The sequence below is a fragment of the Calonectris borealis genome, chromosome 4 (assembly GCF_964195595.1).
Source record: "Calonectris borealis chromosome 4, bCalBor7.hap1.2, whole genome shotgun sequence".
Classification (NCBI taxonomy): Eukaryota; Metazoa; Chordata; class Aves; order Procellariiformes; family Procellariidae; genus Calonectris; species Calonectris borealis.
Window position 1 is genome coordinate 73,439,045 of NC_134315.1, and position 13,259 is coordinate 73,452,303.

Sequence of the window (13,259 nt, forward strand, 5' to 3'; positions counted from 1 at the left end):
GTGCAAATTATTTTCTCGCTACCATACTACTTTAGCAATTGTGTTTGACTTCATCCACAAAAGAACAGATTGATATCAGGTATAAAAACTTAATTTGTGCTGTGCCAATGAATATCTGCAGTTTTAGGTATTGAAGGTGTGGCTCCAGCCTCTCTAGGCGAGAGCGTTTGCAGATAGAGGCCCTGAAACAAAGACTGCAGAAAGGCAAGTAGGATCATTCAGCTTTTTCAGATTATGTGCATCTGCAGCAGGCAGGCTCTAAAAATGTGTCTCTGGACATACAGGAAGAAAGACATGAGATGTGGTTTAATTAGCAGCAGAAATGATCAAGTCCTCTGAAAATTTTTGGTGATTAACTTGTACGGATAAAGTTATAATTCTTCCCTCACCTATGGGACAGTCTGGTCTACAGCTGGGTCCCTGTGCAGCTTTGCGGAAAGTTAAAAGGCAACAAAGAGAGAACAGTTCTCTTAGCCAACCCACCATTAATAGAAATAGAAATCCCAGTCAAAGGAAGGCAAGTAAGGCTATACAGAAAGTTATTTAAAAAAAAAAAATGCAAGGAATATGTGGTTCTTTGTTATTCGTAGAGATGAGAACATGGTAATTTATGTCCCAAGCATGACAGAAGCATCAGAGTAGTGAGATTATCTTATACATATTTGATGATAAGGAGTGACCAAGGAGGAGAAATGGAGCAAGTGGTATCATCAGTAGATCATCAAAGTGCACTCACACAGCGCTGTCTTGCTTTGTACCTCACGATGGGAAGAGGAACCCTGAAATGAGGTGTTCTCCCAAGCTCTCCTGTGCGTTTTGCCTTTGCAAACGGTATAGCTTACCTTCTGAACAGGGGATAATTACGACCCTGATTGTGGCTTCTGCAATAGGTCTTTGTCTCTAGAGAGTTGATGGAAATAGTTATGTTCATGTAGCTCTTTGAATGTTATTTGGCACATGGAGCTAGAGAGATCCAGAGGAAAGGGGTGGTCTCTAGTGCCCGGGAGAGTAACCAAAAAACCAGGTGCTTTCAGCATGACGTGAAAGAAACAGAAGGATTGGCCTGGGGGGAAATGAGATTTAATGGAAGTCCTTATCTATACAGAAGGCTTATGTGCAAGGAGAGATGGGATTTTGATTCTAGTTGTACTTTAATTGGTGATGAGAGCAGGGAAAAGTAAAAGGAGGGATACCAGGAACCCATGAAAGAGGGAGTGGGTAGGTTGATGTTACTATATTGTCTTCGGTATGTACCATAGGTTAGAATTCAGACCACTACTCCTAAATATCAGAATAGTTATTGAGATGGTAATTGGTACAGTATTGTACTGTACAGCCCAGTAGTTATTCAGAAGGATCAAGGTCAACCTCGAAATCACCTGAGGGGCTACAAATATAATTCTGAACTGTTGGATAAGATGAAGTAAAAATCTACAGCTTGTGAATCCAGCACTTCCGTTCTGCTTCATTTTGAGTAGCTTAATTGTTGAATGTTGCTTCTTTGAATGATTTTTTTCCTCTCATTGTGGCAAGGAAAAAATCAAACAAAATAATTAAAATTTGATCCAGGCCTTATCTATTTTTCCCTAACTGAGCATAGCTGCCTTTAAAAAGTAAATAATCCTTCCTACCCATGTAGCTGTTTTGAGTTGTTTTAGACTAATCGTTTTATGTGAAATTACTGCTTGATTGACAAACTAACACCCTTATATCTCCTTTTTTTTAGGACATAAGTGTGTCCTTCACTTACGAAACATAATTACATGATCACGTTGGAAACTCCAGGAAAATGTCAGCCCAAGAGTTAAGATTGACTGTTAAACAAAAGCCAGACTTTCAATATTATAACCTCCAAGCAAAAATTAGCATTCCAGTTCCCTAGGCAATCAAAGCACACACAAAGCACAAAGGATCAGGATTTCATCCTGACAGATATGTTATTGAGAAAATGGCTACTTTTGGCTTTGTGATTATTTGCTCAGATGTTTAATCTTCATATGATAGCAGAGCTTGCAGAAACTAGTTGGCTGTTCATATGTGCCTGAAGCCGAGAGCACCATTAGGCTTGCTCTCATTGAGTTAAGAAGTGAAACAGCGGCCAGTTGAATACCTTGCCCTGACAATGTGAGGCAGCATCCAGAGATATAAGGGGGTCAGGTTCAATGCATTGAACTCCTCATGCCAAATGGGCCAGACCTAATCACAGAGACTGAGGGCATGTTTACGTTACCCAGTGCGGCATGACACAGAAGCTTTGCAGTAACTAGCTCCGGCTCTGAGCCATGCTCATCCAGCTGTATTCCTTCTGGTCCAGGCGCTAGATTAACCACAGCTAGATCAATGAGGTGCTGCGGGATGGAAGAGCTCCCTAGAAAACCTGGGCTTCAGAATAAGCAGCAGCCTGCTGAGCAGAGCCTCTTCTCTTGAGGTGTGACACTTCTGGCGCCAAATCTGCCCCCTGCCTGCCTTGGCAAACCAGGTGTTGGAAGGAATTTTTTAAAAAACTTATCGTATTTCCAAGATAGCTACCCTGGCTATTTATGCTGTCATAGCATTTATCAAGTGCCCCGCTCTGAGAATTTGAAAATGATGAAAGGACAGGTTTTGGCATTGGTGTGCACCTGCCGGGTTGGTCAGCTCAAGCCAATGCCAGTACAAGGTGCAGGACTTGTTACATCAAATGTGCCTCTATACTCAAATTGGATGTGCCTCTGCACTTTTTTCCTAATAGCTGGCAGATTTGGTTTTTGGATAAAGCATTTAGACTCACCAGCTCAGATCAGTTCAAGGCTGGAATTAATTTTCATCTTTCCGTGATATAGCCATGCCCTTAGAGATAGGTCCTCCCTTCTCAGCTGCCTCCTACTCTGATATGGTCCCAGGTCAGAACGGTTGGAATGGTTCCTTTATTTAACATTTCTTCTATTTATTCACACATTGTGACACTTGCGACATAAACACCAGGATGGACTTGTCAGCAGAACAAGGTTGCTGTAGCCTCTCAATAGAGACACTGTGCTCTGCAATGGTCCCTGTACTGCACAGCCTCAGCACCCGTGGAGGCAGCCGTGAATGCTGTGCAGTAGCTTGAGCAAAGAGGTCAGAAAAAATGCTAACATCAAAATGAAATCCTACCATTTGCACAATAGCTTGTCTAGCTATTAGCATATAAAAGTAATTTTGACTTAACTGACTAATTTCATTCTCTCAAATGTCTAAAACAAATTTACCAAGTGAACGTGCAAGGATGTAAAGATATATTCTAGTGAATCCGCATGGTCCTACACATCAAAGTAAAATACCATTTACATAAATATGAGATGAAATAGGTCAGTCACATGCATAATAACTTCTCTAGTATAGAATGGTATCTATACAATGTGTTGTACAGTATGTAAATTAGTTGCTGTTCCCATAGTTCATATTTAATTCACATCATGTTATCTCTGGTCATTAAAGAATAATATTCATAAGCATCAATTAAATGGAAGGAAGTGTGTGGTTAATCTGCAACTTTTTAATTATGTATTTTGAGTTGGCCTCTAGTAACTGTATACTTAAAAAATACTGTGGAATAAAACATGCATCTCGGAGAGATAGGCAATACTTCCCCAAATTCTAACAGGATGCCTTCAGATTAGGAGACAAGCAGCACAAATCACAGCAATGAGATATGTTTGTAAACATGTAAAGCCATGTACGTAATAAATACATAGACCATTTATATATATAATTTATTGCCAGGTGATTAAATATCAGTGCAAGTATTTCTCAAAGTAACTCCTAAATATTATAGCCTTTATTTATGTTTTGCTATATGCCCATGTAGATATCTCTGTGTAAAATGTTGGGCTTGATTCTTTATCACACATTGGTCTACTCACATTTATTTTGCTGCTGTTATTTCTGATTTACTCCAAAATTACTGAGGGGGGATGATTCAGGTCCTTCATATCTTGGAATAGTAATACATCTCCAAGACACTTCACATTTCAGAAATACCGGGGTGAATAGCTTCCAGAAATAGATGTAGTAACATGAAGTAAATAGTGACTATATGTACTACCATTGTTTGGTACATTTTCAGCTGTTTCACAAAATTCCTAGAAAATTTGTCAGTAACATATTTTTCACTTGTAGTCTGCATATTAAATTTGGACTCAGACGTAACTATGGCAATCAAGTAGCTTGGGTTTCTTTTGTTGTATTAAATACATTCACATTTCCAAATTCCAGAAAACCTGTTCCTGCAAATTGTCCAGATGCCTCAGAGACAGGGGTTACCTTTCCTCGTGATTATGATGCGTTAATGCAAAGGATAGAAAGGGCAAGAATATCTGGACAGAAAATATTAATATATAACCCTGACAAGGGCACACAGAGTGAATTTTAAGACAGACAACTTTCATGAGAAATGTCTGGAGAAAAAGGTTTTATATTTATACAGAAAATTATGTTTGGCTCTTAGGATATTACAAATCCAACTGCTGATTGCAGGAAATTACATAATGGAAACTCACCTGCTTGATGGAGAATAGCTGTCCTTGTGCATGAGGGCATATGCCAACAAACTGGGAGTCCAGCCAAGATGACAGATCAGAAAAATGAGGTACCACATTTGCAGCACCCATAAGGCATCATGGCAGAACACCAGAATGGCAAAAAATTCCAAGTTTGGTCTGCATAATTGATTTCATGGGATGTAATTTTTTTTCCCCCAGTTAGTGGAAATCACGTATTTAAAAGAAAAATCTATCCACTGACAGATATTTCTTTTTTATGAAATTGCAAGCTGGAATACTTTGAGCAACCAATGTCTATTTTTTATCCAATAGTACTCTTATAAAATTATTTTTAATCCAATCATCTACTAATCTTATTCCAAATTCTTTAAAAAAAAAAAAAGGTAATAGAATCAATCACAATTAAAGAAGGAAGGAAAATTTGTTTTGTTTTGCAGTCCAACCCAAGACTTTAGGTGGAACTTGGGTAACTTATCATGAAAATTTCTCTATAAAATCACCAAGGGGAAAATTCCTCTTCTCTGTCTGCAGTCTTTTCTTCTCAACCATACCAACAGAGGTGACAGATGTAGGGATTTCTTTAGCTCGATGAGAACTCTAATTAATAATGGCTGTAAATATAGCAATTACAATGCGAAAAAATGTAGTACAAGTATGTTTAATGCTTAGTTTAATTGTTATTCTGTTTTGGTAATCATTTATCTTTCCCCAAATTTAAAGCTTTGCACAGTTAATGAATGGCTTTTATCTAACTTCTGTAATTTTCCATTCTATATATTGTTAATTAATTTCAGCTAACACTGGGTGAGAGAATATTACTATCTGCATCTCAAAAAAAAAAATCCTACCCTGGGAAACTATGTATGGAAACTAAATATTGCAATCTCACTGTTATTTGGGTGGAACACTAAATGATGTGAAATAACATGAAAAAGTCTTGAGAGCATTCATTATTTTCAAAATTAACAAATGAATGCAATTCTTAGATCACACATTTTAATGAGAAAAAGTTCATTTTAAGTTTTTAGGGTTAATAGAATACCAGAATGTTCCTAAAAATATTTGCTAGGCATTTCATTCTAGTAAAAAGGCATTGAGGATTACTTTGGCTATTTTGCTTGTTTTTTTTCCTCTCTCTCTCTCTCTCTCCCCCCCCCCCACCCCCCATATATATACACACATATGGTTTCATATATAAATACACACACATATAGGAAAACAAGCAAAATATGTATATGTTTGTATATATACACACACACTTGTGCGTACAGGTTTCTGGTATATATTTTTAGAGTGAGACTTACTGATTCCGCACAGTTCTTCTTTCTCCACAAAACTCCCTTCTGCTCTCCACTGTGACAGAGTGAAGTGACTCATCTGCCGGACTCGGGTGGCCCAGCTCTCTGAGCTGTCTCATTCTTATACAGAAAGGAAAGGCAGAAAACTCAATTTTTTGCAGTTGGCTACTCCTGCAAGCAATTAATATCATGTACTGTTTACATACTAACACACAGAAGCAAGTATGTAGCAGAAATGATGGTCCTTACCTATAATCAAAGGTTAAAGGCAGTATGAACCAAAATAAAAACCACTGCCATGTTTTCACTTCTTTCATAAAACAGTAGGAAAAAAAAAAATAACCCTTTTTTTTTCCATCTAGTTGCTCTATTGGTATTTTAAGGGAAATATGAGAATTATATTTTTAACAGTACAGCCTTTAGTATTTAAATTTTTTTTTAATTACGTTCCATTCCAGATATCTATATGTTCATAGTGTTCCCTCCCACAACACACCCTGGAAGTTTGGAGAAGAATGAGGAAACCTATACAGTTCAATCTAAACTGTACTTAAGTGGTAAGTCAGAGGAGCTCTTGCCCGTAAAACCTAGAAGAGTTTTTCCTGCATGTTTTTACCTTCTCCTTGGAGATGCATTTAAATTAATCTTTATTATAGTAGCAGTGTTCTAGTCATGACCTGCTATTGCTCAGATAGCACAACAGCTTTCCTTAGTGGCTCTTCAGTCTCAGAAACCTTCACCATTTAGACTGAAAATCCTGTTTGTTCTCTACCTGGGGCTGAATTTTAATGGCAAGTTTGGGCAAAACCAGTTCTGCCATTTGTCAGTGAGGGGAGAATGAATAAACACACAGCTCTTTTCATTGCAAAATTACTGCATCTGACCTTTTCTATTTTTTATTTTGTTTTTTGTCTTTTGTTTGAACTGAAACGCAACATTTTAGAAGTGTTTTTCTTTTGCCAGCTGCTAATGTGCAGACACTCAATTGTATTTCTGAGGATTACTGCACTGTTTTCTGCACTTCACAGTCCTTTTGTAGTGCTAACTCATATGTATTTAGCTATGAGGAAGAGAACTGGGAGAGGACAGTCTTGTCAGAAAAGCAATGAAGCAAAACTTAGGATACTTGGATTCAATTTCTAACTAGGCTGTGCATGTCTTGAATGCTTAGGGACAGATCTTTCAAAAGCACCTGAAGGCTTTCCAAGTGCAACTCACTTGCTTTTCGGAAAACAAAAGTCACATTTTTCTTCTCTCAGCACACTTCCACGGTATTTTTGGTACCTCCCAAGGAAGACGGGCATGTCATAGATTTTCATAAATACCACTGAAATTATTTTGTAAAAACGGAGATGATAATGCTTTCCTTCTTTCTTTCCTCTATCTTGTTCCCTTGTGAAAGGAGCCGTCTTTTATTGTATTTGCTTAGTACAATGAAGCTGGGAGCTGAATAGCGATCTGCTGAATAGTGATGACCATACTACGGAAAAATTTATACTTCCTATGCTATCCATTTTACAGTCTGAAGGAATTGGGTCACAAACGGTAAGTTGCTCAAGGGCACCAAATGTCACAAGAGGAATAGATGGCTAAGTATTTCACAGACCACTGAAACGTAGGATGAAATATAAGGGACTGCATTCATTATGGAGTTGATTTAAATCATGGGTTTAAAGCTCCAATTAGGAAAACATTTGAAAACATGCTTAAGTCCCATCACAGGCAGAACTGCATTTAAGTTCAACTCTTCACTAGGACTTCAACTCAATTAAAGGCTGCTTTTTCTATAAAATGCTTAATCTCCAAAAGTAAAACTTTCAGTAATTTATGGGTATCTGAAAGCAGTTTCGTATATGAAATGTTATGCAATTTTAACTTCAGTAGTCATTGCCAGATCTACTTCTGCATGTATACCAATGTGCAAAAATACTTTAAAATGTACATTGCTGAGAAAATACAGTGTTATAGATGCAAAATAAAACCCAAATGAGATTTACATTCTGTATACCGCAGAATGTCAGGATAGAAAGTTACATTCCTAGTATTAAAAAATAAAATAGATTATTAACTATTGATTTTTTTTTTCTTCATACCAGGAATATAAAATGAATTCTGATTAGTCCTGATTTTGCCTAGTAATTAATGGAAATTATAATGTTAGGTCCACAGATCATCACATGTCCACAGAACATCAGATCTTGCTGTTCTATATCCTTGTCTTTTGAAATCTGTTTCTGTTTTTACATATGCATTATTACAAACTTTATTCAGGGATTTCCAAAGATGTTTTCAAGCGTATAGGTGGGCAACAGTTTCTAAGTGTTAGCTGAGTATCAGCTGGCTTTGAATTATTTCAGTGATTGAAATACCTCTGGCACCTTTGGATTATTTGTCAGTGAACTGACATTCAGATAATAGTTTGAGGGGGATATATATACTTTTAGATGCTAAGAGATAATTATGAAAATTCACAATGAGATATCTAAAATTTCCTAAATTTTTCTTGCAAAGTGTACTCCAAACAGTTAATAATGTTATGATGATTAAAATAACTATAGAGATATATGTATGCAGGCAACACAATTTTCTCATCCAATTTAAGCAACCAGGTGTGATGTTTCTCATGCTGTTATTTTCAATTTTGCTTAAGGACTTGCTGTAAACAGCCTTAGTCTTTAATGTTTAAGAAAAATGTGAGTTAGTATATAGAATTCTCTTATTTAAAACATGTGACACACTGCTTTGCCTTCTGATTCAAGCAATCAGATGCAGGGGAAAAAAGAAAATGGAAAACCATCGGTAGAAAGTGTTACTGCCACAGTATTGTATGTCACAGGTACTGTAAAAAGGCACTCGGGGAAGCGCTGCTAGTCCTGTATTTCTTCAGGCATCCAATGAATATGTAAAGGGGCTCGAAGACATCTTTTATTCTGCAGGAGACGGGTCTGGAGAGAGGGGACTGGGGTCCTGGTCCTGGTCCTGGCACTGTGAAGCTTGGATTCTTCATAGGGATGTATGAAGACTGTCACGTCATGAGAGACCAGGCTGTTTGAACTATCTTTTTATAACAGCTTTTGCCGGCATATGTTGTGCTGGTATCTAGACCGACTTCTTTAGTCAGCTGGTCTTTTAATAAATCACATCTGGTTCAGGGGGATCAGGGTAAGACCTATTTAATCACCGGTTAGAGAAATCAATTTTTTGGCAGGTCTGTGATGGGGGCAGGAGCCCCCCAAGTGGATTTAATTGAGAGGACTTGGATGGCTATAATGTTTGTCCCAAGTCAGTTCACTGGGAAAATTATAATCTTTGTGAAGTGACTTTCTTGGGCCAGTCACTTGTATTTCCCAACCTCGGTGAATTCCCTACATGTCTCTCTGACTACTGCCTCTCCCTGGAAAAGCTGCTTACTTACAGATAAATTTTCAAGCTCTCTTCAGTTCTCCAAATGACTCATATCCAGCCCAGTCTCTCCTCCTGAACAGAATAATAGCCGACTATATAAAAGCAGTTTCTGGGATGTGCAAGGATGCTTCTTGCTGTCATTTATCTCTGTGAACACTCTGAATTATGATAATGAAGCAAACAAGATTCAAACAAATGTTTTAAAGTATATATTTCTTTTGCTATATTACATTTGCATATGCTAAAATTATACAACCTTTATCATAGTCCCAAATGATGTGTACAAAGTAGAATTAGTATAAAACAGGAACTTTTCAAAGATCATTTCCATCATTGGATATAATCAAACCTATTATTTTTCTCCTGCAAATGGCTCCCAAGTTGGCCAAAAATACAGAAGGATCCTTTAAAAAACATAATTGGTGACTGCTTTCAGTTTTGGTTGTTTCTGAGGACCTTTTGCACCTTTAATTCATTGTTTATAGTAATGGGGTATTTCCTCACTGTGCCATTATAAGTTATGATACAGATCCAGCTGAGTCCTCGGAACTGAGTGTAAATTTAGTATTAAAGTTTCTTGGGAATGTAGAACTTAATGAATAGGAAATTTATAAATGATTGTATTCTACTGAAGCAATATGCTTGTAAGCTCTTCGTTCTGAATACCATCCCTTGTGCACAGCCTCAAAAAATCCATTGGGGGTGATGAGTAATGCACCAGAGTGAACAGAAGCTGGATTTGGAGAGAAGTCAGGATGTTTCTGATCACTTTGGAAAGAGACAATGTCATTATACTAAGTGAACACCAAAGTAATCTATGGGGTGGAAATTGCAAGATAAAGCCGAAGGTTTTATTTTTAATCCTTCATCCACATGCTTTAGACCATTTAGGAAGACCGTGCTAGTTTTACAGAATGTTGTATTTAAAATAAATATATTAATAGAAGATATTAAAAATCACTGTGGCTTTAGGTAATGTTTTTAATGTTCAGCTCTGTTTGACACATCTGTCTGGAGCCATGGGAAAATTGCAAATTAAAAAGATCCACAAGATACGCACACCCCAGTGTCTGGGAGAGACTAGTCATTTGGGTAGGCCTTTTTTTTGCATGCTCTGACCCAAATAGCTTATTTTTCCCCTTTGATTTAGAACACAGGAGAAGTTATTTGCTATTTGCAGATCAGGTTATTTGGGTCAAAGCACTGGAGTAGGCCTAAAGAATCTGAACGGATGGGGTTTTTTCTTTTTTTTTGCATCAGTTCTGTTCTACTTCACTGCTGCTCCACATTACAGCGTCAGCGACTGGCGCCAGCTCCCTGATCCCAGCACAGCAAAATCCATCTGGGTCGGAGTGCAGGTGGGATAAATATGCCTGCGGGTGTGCGGTGCCTGTGTGTGGTGGGCACTTCTCTTTTCAAAGAGAATTAAACATTAGTTGGCAAAGAATATGAGCTGCACGCAATGCACATGATCTTTGATAAGCCACTTGATGCAGCATTTCTTAAGTGAAAACATAATTCAAAAATTATCTTGGATGAGAACTCTGCCATTAGGCAATGACAAGTAAAGGGTAATGACCAAAAAGTACTGTAGCTAGCAGAGAGCTGCAGGAATCACCGCTTAGTCCAGTCGTCCTTAACATCTGTGGAAGAGCAGGAGCAGCATATTACTATTTTGGAGTGGATAGTTAGCTGGGAAATGTTGAAAATACCCATACGGATAAAGAGAGAGGACTGAAGTGGATCTGGGAAGAGAAAAGATAAAAAATGCTGCTTAGAAAATTATCTGAAATAAGGATAATGTGGGGAAAAGTGATAATGATATAGACTTCAGAAGAGCAAAAAAGAACAGATTATTAGATGGGCCTCTGTATGTCAGTGTAATAGACATAAATGAGTTTGGGTTTATATATGCAGAATTAATGAACCGGGGAAAAAAGACATGAGAGTGAGAGAGAATACAATATGCATACACCCTCCAAGTTTACTTTGCCTGATGAGTCTGATGATAACTTTTCTTGTAACTCAACAGGGAGTCACAGAGAGGACATCTATCAGGAGAAGACCTCTGCTTTGGAGTTGATCCTCTAAGTAGGTGTGTGAACTTTTAAGTCTGACAAAACATTGTGGTTTATGCCCCAGCAAGGAGTGACCTGTAGTTCTCTGTCTCTGAATGCTTTCCTTTCCTTTATAGCCTTCATTATTGTCCCACAAGTAGCAGCCAAATAGGATCCTTCACTATTCATTGGGGGAACTGAACCTGGGAATGTTTGGCAAACGCTGTTTATCTGTGATTTAAATATGTGAAGAACAGGTGTGAAGTGCTGCTCAGGAGTATCTCTGCTAGGTTTTGGATTTCTGGATTTAAACTCAAGTCAGTACCCTTGTCTATCCACTTCTTAATGAGATTACTTGTAATTACACACCAATTGTGCATGAATTTTTACAGATCTCCACAGCAGCTGCATCCTGCGGGATATACAGGCTGTTTTAGCTTTGCTTTTGAAGGGGAAAAAAAGGAAGGGGAAGAAAAAAAATCTTTGTAATAAGATGTAACACTTCCATCAAAGTAAACTGAGGCCTTTTATCATCTCCTCTTATGCACTCCAGTTCCTTACTAGTCCAATTTGTCCCAATGGCAAATGTGAATATTCCTCTCCTTAATTCACTGTGTTGGGATAGTAGCAGCCTTTGCCCCAACAGAACTCAAAATGCTCTTTTGTTATTCCATCACCTTTTTTTAGATCTTCTAACACCTGAAATAGGGCCAAGGTTTCTTGTTAGCTTGCCTGCAGAGTTTAATAAGGAAAAACACTGCTTCCAGTTGCAGTGTTTTGGCATCGGGCATGGAACAACGCTCGGGTAGGAGCCGCACCTAAAATTAATACCCTCAGAGAACGCCTCCAAAGACTTCTTAGGTGCATTTAAGCTATGAAGCGCAATTGCAGACTTCTGCTTAACAGTCAAAAATATCATGGATTTAGAGAAATGAGAATTTTTTCTGAGAAGCTAAGGAAAAGGTTTACTTGCATAAAAGCCTAACAGGGATATTTGACATTCACTTTTCAGAAGATGTAGATGTCTAAAAATGTTCACACTATTAAGTTTTATAATTAAGCAAACTACAGTTGAAAAAGCATTTCAACTACAATTTTGCCATGTAATATTGTTAATTTTGCTCAGTTATGACAATCTGGGGTACAAAGATCAAAGACAAATATTGCTAAAATGAATGAAAAAAAACCAACCCTATTGCTATCAATAGATTAAAAAATAGTTGAAGAAACAGCCACACAAAACTGAAAGGTTTTCTTACAGATCATTGCATTGTTGCATGAACATCCTAAATGAATCCTTACTATATATAAGAGTTTGTGGTGTGATTCAGTGAATGATGAAATTACCTTCAATGGTATTTTTTTACAGGCAGCTGTTTCACATGCATTTCCATTAGAAAGAACAAAGTGTTCAGGATTAAGATGAGAGTGCTCTTTAGTGGCCTCAATAGCTGGCTCATTCAACTCTTCAAACTGTCAATATGCCAGATATTTCTATGTAGTGTTCCCATTAAAAATTTTAATCAAGAAAAACTACTGTAATAGCACCAAATTGGGCATATAATTAAACCAGCAAAATTTTGTATTTTCTCTTTCATGTAACTGTACTAATTCTCTAATAAATTTCATAAAGTTGACTCATAATTCTGCTTTGGCATTCTGACAAAAAACCAGAATTCTTTGCAAGTGTTTGCTTAATTTCCATTTTTCAAACCTAATTTCAATTTTTATTGCTTCATTTTGAATATACTGATTAAAGTAATATTAAGTCTTGCGAAGCTTTGCCAAAGAAAATGAAAGAATGAAATTACGTATATTTAATTAGCTACAGTTCTTATTTAGAAACAACTTATTCTTTCTCTTTTAAGGTTGATTTTTTTATCAAGTAAACTCTAAATCACTCATAACTTATTAGTCAACCCTGTGAGAAATACAGGGGGCGAGGGGGCAAAACAACACTTTCATATTTAAAACCT

The 13,259-nt window shown here is 37.3% G+C and overlaps 1 long non-coding RNA gene across 1 annotated transcript in view; it reads left to right on the forward strand.

Moving 5' to 3' along the window:
- The first annotated feature begins 7,061 nt into the window (after positions 1-7,061).
- Positions 7,062-13,259, forward strand: part of LOC142082206 (uncharacterized) — a 28,969-nt gene continuing 22,771 nt past the window's right edge. The window contains exons 1-2 of the long non-coding RNA XR_012673614.1: positions 7,062-7,366; positions 11,259-11,321. This is a non-coding gene — a long non-coding RNA (uncharacterized LOC142082206). The remainder of the gene's footprint in view (positions 7,367-11,258; positions 11,322-13,259) is intronic.